Source organism: Ictidomys tridecemlineatus, chromosome 2 (genome assembly GCF_052094955.1).
Source record: "Ictidomys tridecemlineatus isolate mIctTri1 chromosome 2, mIctTri1.hap1, whole genome shotgun sequence".
NCBI lineage: Eukaryota > Metazoa > Chordata > Mammalia > Rodentia > Sciuridae > Ictidomys > Ictidomys tridecemlineatus.
This window is the reverse complement of record NC_135478.1, coordinates 26,372,270-26,380,731: the sequence shown is the minus strand read 5'-3', so window position 1 is coordinate 26,380,731 and position 8,462 is coordinate 26,372,270.

Genomic DNA, 8,462 nt, shown 5'->3' with positions numbered 1-8,462 from the left:
CACAATCCCAGCCCTTTATTGGTTCTTTTTATACATGACAGTGGAATCCACTTTGACATTTGTTTTTTTTTTGGGGGGGTGGGGGATTAGTTTATTTCACTTAGCACAATATCCTCCAGATCCATCCATTTACTGACAAATGTCTTTTTTTGTTTTGTTTTGTTTTTCCATCTATTTAATTTTCATTTCTGGGAATAATATCCATGTATATTCTTCCTTTCCTTTATCTCTCCTCTTTACATTTTAATGTTTTCCTCTCATCTTATTTTGTGTAGCTTCCTAAAGTTTGCCAGCTTGTCCCTGACCATGTGATGGGTTTATTTTATTACTTACATTCCTTCTGACATGACTTCCATCTTTATAGTGGCTTTACTTTCATCTTTCATTTCTTCCCTGACTTTGTCCAGCTTATTTTGTTCTACTTTGGTTTTTATAATCTTTTCTTTTTCCTTTTTTTTCTTTTTGCTTCCAGGGATTGAACCCGACTATGCTTAACCACTGAGCCACATCTCCAGCTCCCTTTTTAAAAAATGTTTCATTTTAAGACAGGATCTCATCAAATTGCTTAGGGCCTCGCTAAGTTGCTGAGGCTGCCTTTGAACTTGCAATCCTCCTGCCTCAGACTCGTGAGCCACTGGGATTACAGCCATTTGCCACCACACCCAACTATAACTTTATTTTAATTTGTCATCATCTCTTACTTGATCTCCCTTTTTAGAAAAAGTGTATTGTCATTGTTCTTTCCAGGTATATGAAGAACTATTTGAACTCTTTGTTCTCCTGGAGTAATTATTTTCCTGATATAACTTTCTCCTTTATTTTGCTTGTCATCTTTTTTCTCTTTCTTATTCTCACCTCATTGTCTATGCATAAGTCTTTTACTGTACCATTTTGGTAATTATAAATATTTGAATTATGATATTTATCTAAATATTATGGAAAACATAGGAGGATAAGGAACTAGAATGGTCTGCAACTTAAAACATGGCTTATTTTACCAGTACTGCTTTATCAACTGTTATATATCCACTGACTTGAAGGCACCTTTCCTCTGGAAACTTACTGCTAGGATGGTTTGTAAGGTTCTTACAAAACCCTGATCAGTTAACTGAAACCCAAATTGTGATTCAGTGATTTTCTTTGTCCCCTTCATCCTTCTCTCAAAAGCCATTCATTCAATGTCCCACCACCAGAAGACTGAATTATAAATAATGAGATGATGTGCCTTAAGTTCTTCCTCTTTTCTGCTCCCATTACCTGCAACTCTCTACTCTTTATATTCATCCTGTCCTTCGTGGCCAGTAGGAGTAATCACAGACTCAGAAAATAAAGAAAAGCTATAGCAGACAGAATTTTCAGTTGGGAACTGTAGAGACAGAAATGTCAGAAAACTTCAAATCTGAGCTGTGACTGATATTTTTGCTTTCCGAGAATGATGTTCGGCTTTATTTGTATTGATTTCATAATCTATTATAAAGGTGGCATGGGATTTGGATCCATACTGAAGACCACAAATATAAGCCAGTGAAAGGAAGTTCTGAAAACCTTCACACCAGATACTAGCATGCAATGTATGGATGCCATCATCAGAAATACAGAAGTTTTATCTTCCTGGATGAAGGTGGATGCTGACTATCACAATGATCTCATGCCTGGAGGTATTTTAGCTCCTATACTTGTTTCTGTGGTACTCAGCACATGTAGTAAAATTCTCAGGCTACTAAATGCTGGGGACCCTGAGGGTTTTGAACATGAATGAACTTAATTGTGTCTCTTCTATCTCCAGTTGAATCAGATCTCAGCATGTCACTGTGAGATGATTGCAAACTTAAGGGTGCATGCACTGAATACTATAAACATGAAAAATGATAGCACAGTTATTAGCAGACAGGTTTTATTCAGATAACAGTCCTCAGTTTTTCTAAAGTGATGGCATGCTGTTATAAAATTTGTCTCTATTAATTATATTAACAATTAAATGTTGGAGAAAAAAGATGAAAGTAGATGAGCAAAAACAACAGGAAAAGCCAAGTCATGTAGAAGTCAATTCTACCACCATGTATAAATGTATTAATATGGCATATATATTCTCTCATATTTTATATGAATATATGTAATGAGATAATTTTCTTTTCTCTATAACTGTGTAAGAACTAAACTTTTTTTTCATACCAAATTTTTTTGTTTTTGTATGTTTTAAAGCTTGTAACAGGCTGTTTTAGTCTTTCATATAGTTCTCTAACATTGACTTTTGCTTTAAGGATTTCCCTCTCATTTGCTATTTTAAATAATCTTTCAAAGAATATTTTGCTTTACCACTTAGTGAAGTAAACTTAGAAGGGGAGATTTTTGATTAAAGGGTACATGCATTTTTTAAGACTTCTATTTCATTTCCTTAAATTGCCTTCTACAAAATTTGCACTGATTTGCAATTCTAACTAATATAAGGCTGTCCATCACCTAGCACTATCTCTAGCCCTCCGTACTAATCAATAGTTATATCTTTGCCAAGGTAAAAACTGAATATAGGATGGCTTTATTCCTTAAAGTTGTATTTTTAAAAATTACTTTAAAATATCATTATAAATTGAATAATGATTGATAGTGACTTTTAGTTAACTATCTTTGCAAATACTTTCCCTCTTTTTCTACTCTTCCTATTTTTAAATAAATATATGATTGTGTATGTGCATTATATAATCTCATTCTCAAAAAATTGATCCTTTCTTATTAGAAATATCTTTCATCTTGTCACTTGCTTTTTAATTTGCTCATACTTATTTTGCATTAAAAGAAATATGCTAGCTTTTAGGTAATAAAATCTATCAGTACTCTATATTATGATTTCTAAGTCTATTGTCATAATATGAAATTCCTTCAACTGCCCAAAATTATATCTATACTTTAATATTTGAATACATTTATTTTATTGCAATTGTATCTTAATATATCTATACTTAATTTGATGTTAGAGAGGATTACAACATACTTCCCCAATTTATCCAAACATAATTTATTGAATTAATTATCCATTGCTTGAAATTCCAACTATATTATATAATAAGTGGTTATAATAAGTTCTTGAGGCTATTTCTCAACTGCATAGTCATTTACACTGCAGTGTTTGTCTTCTCTGTCAACTTCTACTCTCATTTCTCTTTTTTATTCCAAAAGTTTTAGTTTGCTCTAGTATAATTATTTCTTCCAGATTAACTATGGAATAATTTTGTCAAGTTTCTAATAAAATCCCAGTAAAATGTTAGCTAGAATCAACTTAGGATCTCTTCTGCATTTGATCTCCTCATTCAAAGACATGATAAGCATGAATTTTGTGAACATTTTTTTCCATTGATCAAATAATGAGCTGTGGTTAGTTATGCAGTAATTTCCAGAAAGATACTGCACAATTATTTTGCTGACCATTTTATTGTTTTTTTACTGCTGTGATGACTGGATGCTTTCCCCACCTCATTCGTATCTGATTTTCCACAAGCTCTTCATGTCTATGCATCATTTTAAAACTACTCTCTTCTTGAGCTATATTTAAGTTCTAACAGATTTTTAGTTTATCTTTAGTTTTAAAATAAATACCATCAATAATAGTAACTCTAATTTTTCATAGATAGGTTTATGTCAAGGTCTGCCCTGAACACTTGGCACTAGTTCAATAAAAGGACATGATGATATATACTAATTATTATATAATCATATCTTATTGTAATGGTCTAGACCACATGATGAACACAGTCAAGTTACAATGCTTGTACCCTACTTTCATTCTTGACTTCATTAGGAATGCATCAGTTTACCATCAAGTTAAATGTCAACAATTCGTTCAAGAGAGAATGCACAAGATATGCTATTTCTTTTATACTGACAATTTTATTAGACACATATTTTAAGTTAATCAAGTGTGTTTTAGAGTTCTTGTCACTTACCATAGAAATTGTATTTTGTTGTAATATATCAATCTATTGCAGTCCTATTATATATCTTGCATTAATATATCAGTATAATGACTAATATTCAGAATTTTAAAACTACAACTTTTCCTATTAAATTTTATGTAATTTGGGCTAGGGTTGTAGCTCAGTGGTAGATTGCTTGCCTAGCACCTGAGAGCCCCTGGGTTTGATCCTTAGCACCAAATAAAAATAAATAAATAAAACAAAGGTATTGTGTCTAACTACAACTAAAAAATAAATATTTAAAAAATTATTAAATTTTATGGAATTATCTAATACATCACAATGCTAAGGCTAAAGGGTTTTCTATTTTTGGAAATTTTTTTCTTTAATAAATATACATACTTAGACTACATCACAAAATAAAAACAAAATCATTTTTACAATGAGATTTGTTATCAAGAAATTTTACCTTCATCAGAATTCATTGAAAACATCATTTTCTTTGTCTCAGTGTTTATCAGTACCAGAGAAATTAGCTGACTCACTCATAAATTCATCTGGATAGAACTATTTAGTCAGTTAAATACATACTTATGGGCAACATTTTGAATTTCTTTAATTAGTTTTGCTGTTCTGGAACACATATTTGATTGAGTCACATTTGGTGATTCATAGCTTTATATGTGTTCAGTACCCATTGACATCTGTGGTCGTATCACCTTTCTAATTGGAAATATGGTTCTTTTTAATTTGTCTTCTTTTCCTGGATAACTCTCAACAGAAAGTTTGTCCCCATTATTAGTTTTTCTTAAGAATAAACTTCTGTGTTTAGTTTTCAATATTACATTATTCTGTCTGAAATTAAGTTTTCCTGTTTTGAAGATATTTCCTCTGTCCATGGTTTGTCTCTTCAGTCTCTTAACAGTATCTTTCTCAGACAGTATTCTTTTTTTTCAAGTTCATTTTTTTTTTCTTTCTTTCTTTCATGTCTCATGCTTTGGTGCTGCCCCTAAAAAGTTATCACTAAACTCAAGGTCACCTAGATTTTTCTCCTGTGCTTTCTTCTAGAAATTTCATAGTTTTGCTTGTTACACTTAGGTCTGTGATCTATGTAAGAGTTAATTTTGCAAAAGGTGTAAGATCTGTGTCTAGCTTTCCCCCCCCCCCCTCTGGTAGACATACATCTGATTGTTCCACCACCATTTATTGAAAAGACTCTGCTTTCTCCACTGAAGTGCCTTTGTTCTTTTGTCAAAGATTAGTTGGCTATTTTTGCGTGAGTCTATTTCTGGGCCCTCTATTCTGTTCCATTGATCTATATTCTCATTCTTTATCCAATACCATGCTGTCTTCATTACTGTAGTTTTATAGTAAGAATTGAAGTCAGATGGTGTGATCTTTTGAAACTCATTCTTCTGCTTCAGTACTGATGGTCCCCAACTCACAATGGTTCAGTTTAAGAGGTTTTTACTTTGTGATGGTGCAAAGTGATATGCATTGAATAGAAGCAATATTTTGAATTTTGATCTTTCCCAGGGCAAGCTATATATGGTAGGATATCCTCAATTCAGGGCAGTACAGTGAATCACAGCTCCTAGAGAGCCACATGTTCATAAGGGCACAATACTCTACAGTGTACTGTGTTCCCAAGCCATAATGCTCAGCATGCTAGATGTATTAAATGCATTTTGGATTCCTGGTATATTCAACTTAAAACGGGTTTATAAATAACTGTTGAGGAGCATCTATTCTGTTTACTATTCTAGGTCTTTTGCCTTTTGGTAGAAGCTTTAGAATCAATTTGTCATTACCTACAAAGAATTTGATGGTATTTTGGTAGAGTTGAAAGAATCTAAAGATTAAATTAGGACACCGGACATCTCAAAAATATTACGGGTTCCAATTTTCATTTATTTAGTTTTTTGTTTGCTAAGTTGTGTAATTATCAGCATGTAGAATCTAGACATACTTTTAGATTTATATTAGTTAATTTGGGGGCTGTGCTGTGGTAAGTGATCTTGATTTTTTAATTTCAGATTCCAATTGCTTATTGTGAGGCTATAAAGAAAAAGCAATTTCCTTTGGTATATTAATACATCATCTATGATATTACCATAATTACCTCATTCTAAGAATTTGGGTGTTTGGGATTTTTCTACACTGACAATTGTATTATTTTCAAATGAAGACAGTTTTGCTTCTTTCCCCAATCTGTACCTCTTTCATTGCATTTTCTTGTCCTATTGTATTATCTAGGGCTTCTAGGATGATGCTGAATAAGATTATAAGAGAGGAATTCCTTGCCTTTCCTCAATTCTGGAGGGATATTGTCCTCTTTCTCACTAATAAATGTAATATTTCTGGTAGGCTTTTTGTATATGCTCCTTATTAAGTTATTGAAGTTCCTCTTCGTTTTTAGTTTGCCAAGCATTTTTAATGTTAGATTTTGTCAAATATTCTTCTTGCATTAAATAATATTTTTTTTCTTCTTTAGATTATTAATATGACAGATGACATTCACAGAACTTTGAAAATACTGACTAACCTTATATTAACTGAAATACATCCTATAGAGCTACGATACATATTTCTTACACATTGTTAGATCTGATATGTTAACATTTTGTTTAAGACTTTTACCTTAAAGTTCGTGAGAGATTTTGAGCTGTGGCTTGCCTTTCTTATACAATCTTTTTCTGGAGATGGAATAAGGATAATTCTAGTCTCACAAAATGATTAGTAATTATTGCCTTTACTTCTATCTTTTTAAAGAAATTGTAAAAAAAAATGGGTACCGCCTATTCCTTTAATATTTGATGGAATCTGTGAATCTACCATTTGGATATTATATTACTATTATTTGTTTAAAAGTTGATGATTTATTTTTTAATAGTTATAGACTTTTCAAATACCTATTATTTTGAGTTTTGATATTTTGTGACTCTTAAGATGTCCAAAGGCTGAGGATAGAGTTCTGTGGTAGACTGCTTGCCTAGAATGTGTAAAGCCATGAGTACAGCTCCCCAGCATTAAAAAAAAAAAAAGAAAAGAATCAGTTCGTTTAATGTGAATTACTAAATTCAAGGACAGAGATCTTTTTTAAAAAAAGAACTATTTTGTTTTAGTTGTAGTTGGACACAATATTTTTATTTTATTTTTATGTGGTGCTGAGGATCGAACCCAGTGCCCTGCATGTGCTGAGCCACAACCCTAGCCCCATAGAATTTTTTATACTATTACTCTATAATCTTTTATCATTCATGGAATCAATATAATCTGTCATTGGTAATCTGGGTCCTCATCTTTTTTTTTTCTTTGTTAGCCTATCTAGAGTTTTATTGATAAACTTGGTTTTTGCTTTGGTTTTTTTCCCAAAAAAACTCAGCTTTTGGCTTCAAGGTTATTTTTCTAATTTTTGTTCCTGTTTTAATTTTATTTATTTTTATTCTACTTTTTATTACTATTATTTGCTTACATTCAGCTTAGATTTCTCTCCTTTATATTTTCATAAATTAGAACGCTGAGTTATTAATTGTATATTTCTCCCTAATATCTGCATGTATATGTAATACTGTTTCCTTATAAACACTGCTTTTCCACTGCATCCCAAAATTTTTACAAGTAAGACTTTTTATTTCACTTAATTCAAATGAAATTTCTCATAAAATGTTTTGTTTCATCCACATGTTATTTTGAAGTGCATTGTCTACTTTCCAAATATCTGGGGATTGTTCACCCATCTTTCTGTTGTGGGCTCTTAGTTTAATTCCATTATGATAAAATAACAAGTATATGATTTCTGATACTTTAAAAAGTTTCTTTATGACCCAAAATATCATTCATTTTAGTGAATTTTACATGTGAGTTTGATACAAATTTGTCATCTTATTTTGGTGGAGGTTTTTTTGTTGTTGTTTTACCTTTTATTTCATTTAACCAAAACTTTAATCTGTGGTTTTTGTGTCTGTCATTAATTTTGAATACTTGTCATTCATTATATCTAAAAATATTTATTATCCTCTATTCCCCCTTTTCCTTTGACATTTCAATTAAGCATATGTTATACCTTGTGAAATTATCTCACAAGTTGTATATGTTCTGTCAGTTTATTTCATTCATTCTTCTCTTTGCACTACAGATTTGGAAGTTTTTAAAGTTTTATCTTCAAGCTTGCTTATCTTTTTCTTTGCCTTATTGAAAATATTCATGAGTTCATGAAATGTTTTCTTCGTTTGTTACATTGTTGATGTTCTTTTCATTTCTAGCATTTCCTTTTGATTCTTTCCATTTGATCCATTCTCTCCATTTAAAATATTGGCCTGATTTATTTATTTCCAATAAACCCTTAACATATTAACATATTAATCACCTTTGGTTTTTGTTTTCTAAGGGTAGTAAAGGCTTAAGTAGATATATTAACAATAACACCACCATAAAATTGTGCAAAAGTAAGTGTTTGGAGGAAATGCAACAGGTGTTCCAATACAAAAAAAAGAAAAATTTAAAAGAAAACATATGTCAATATGGACATCACTGAGAACAAAATCCATATTT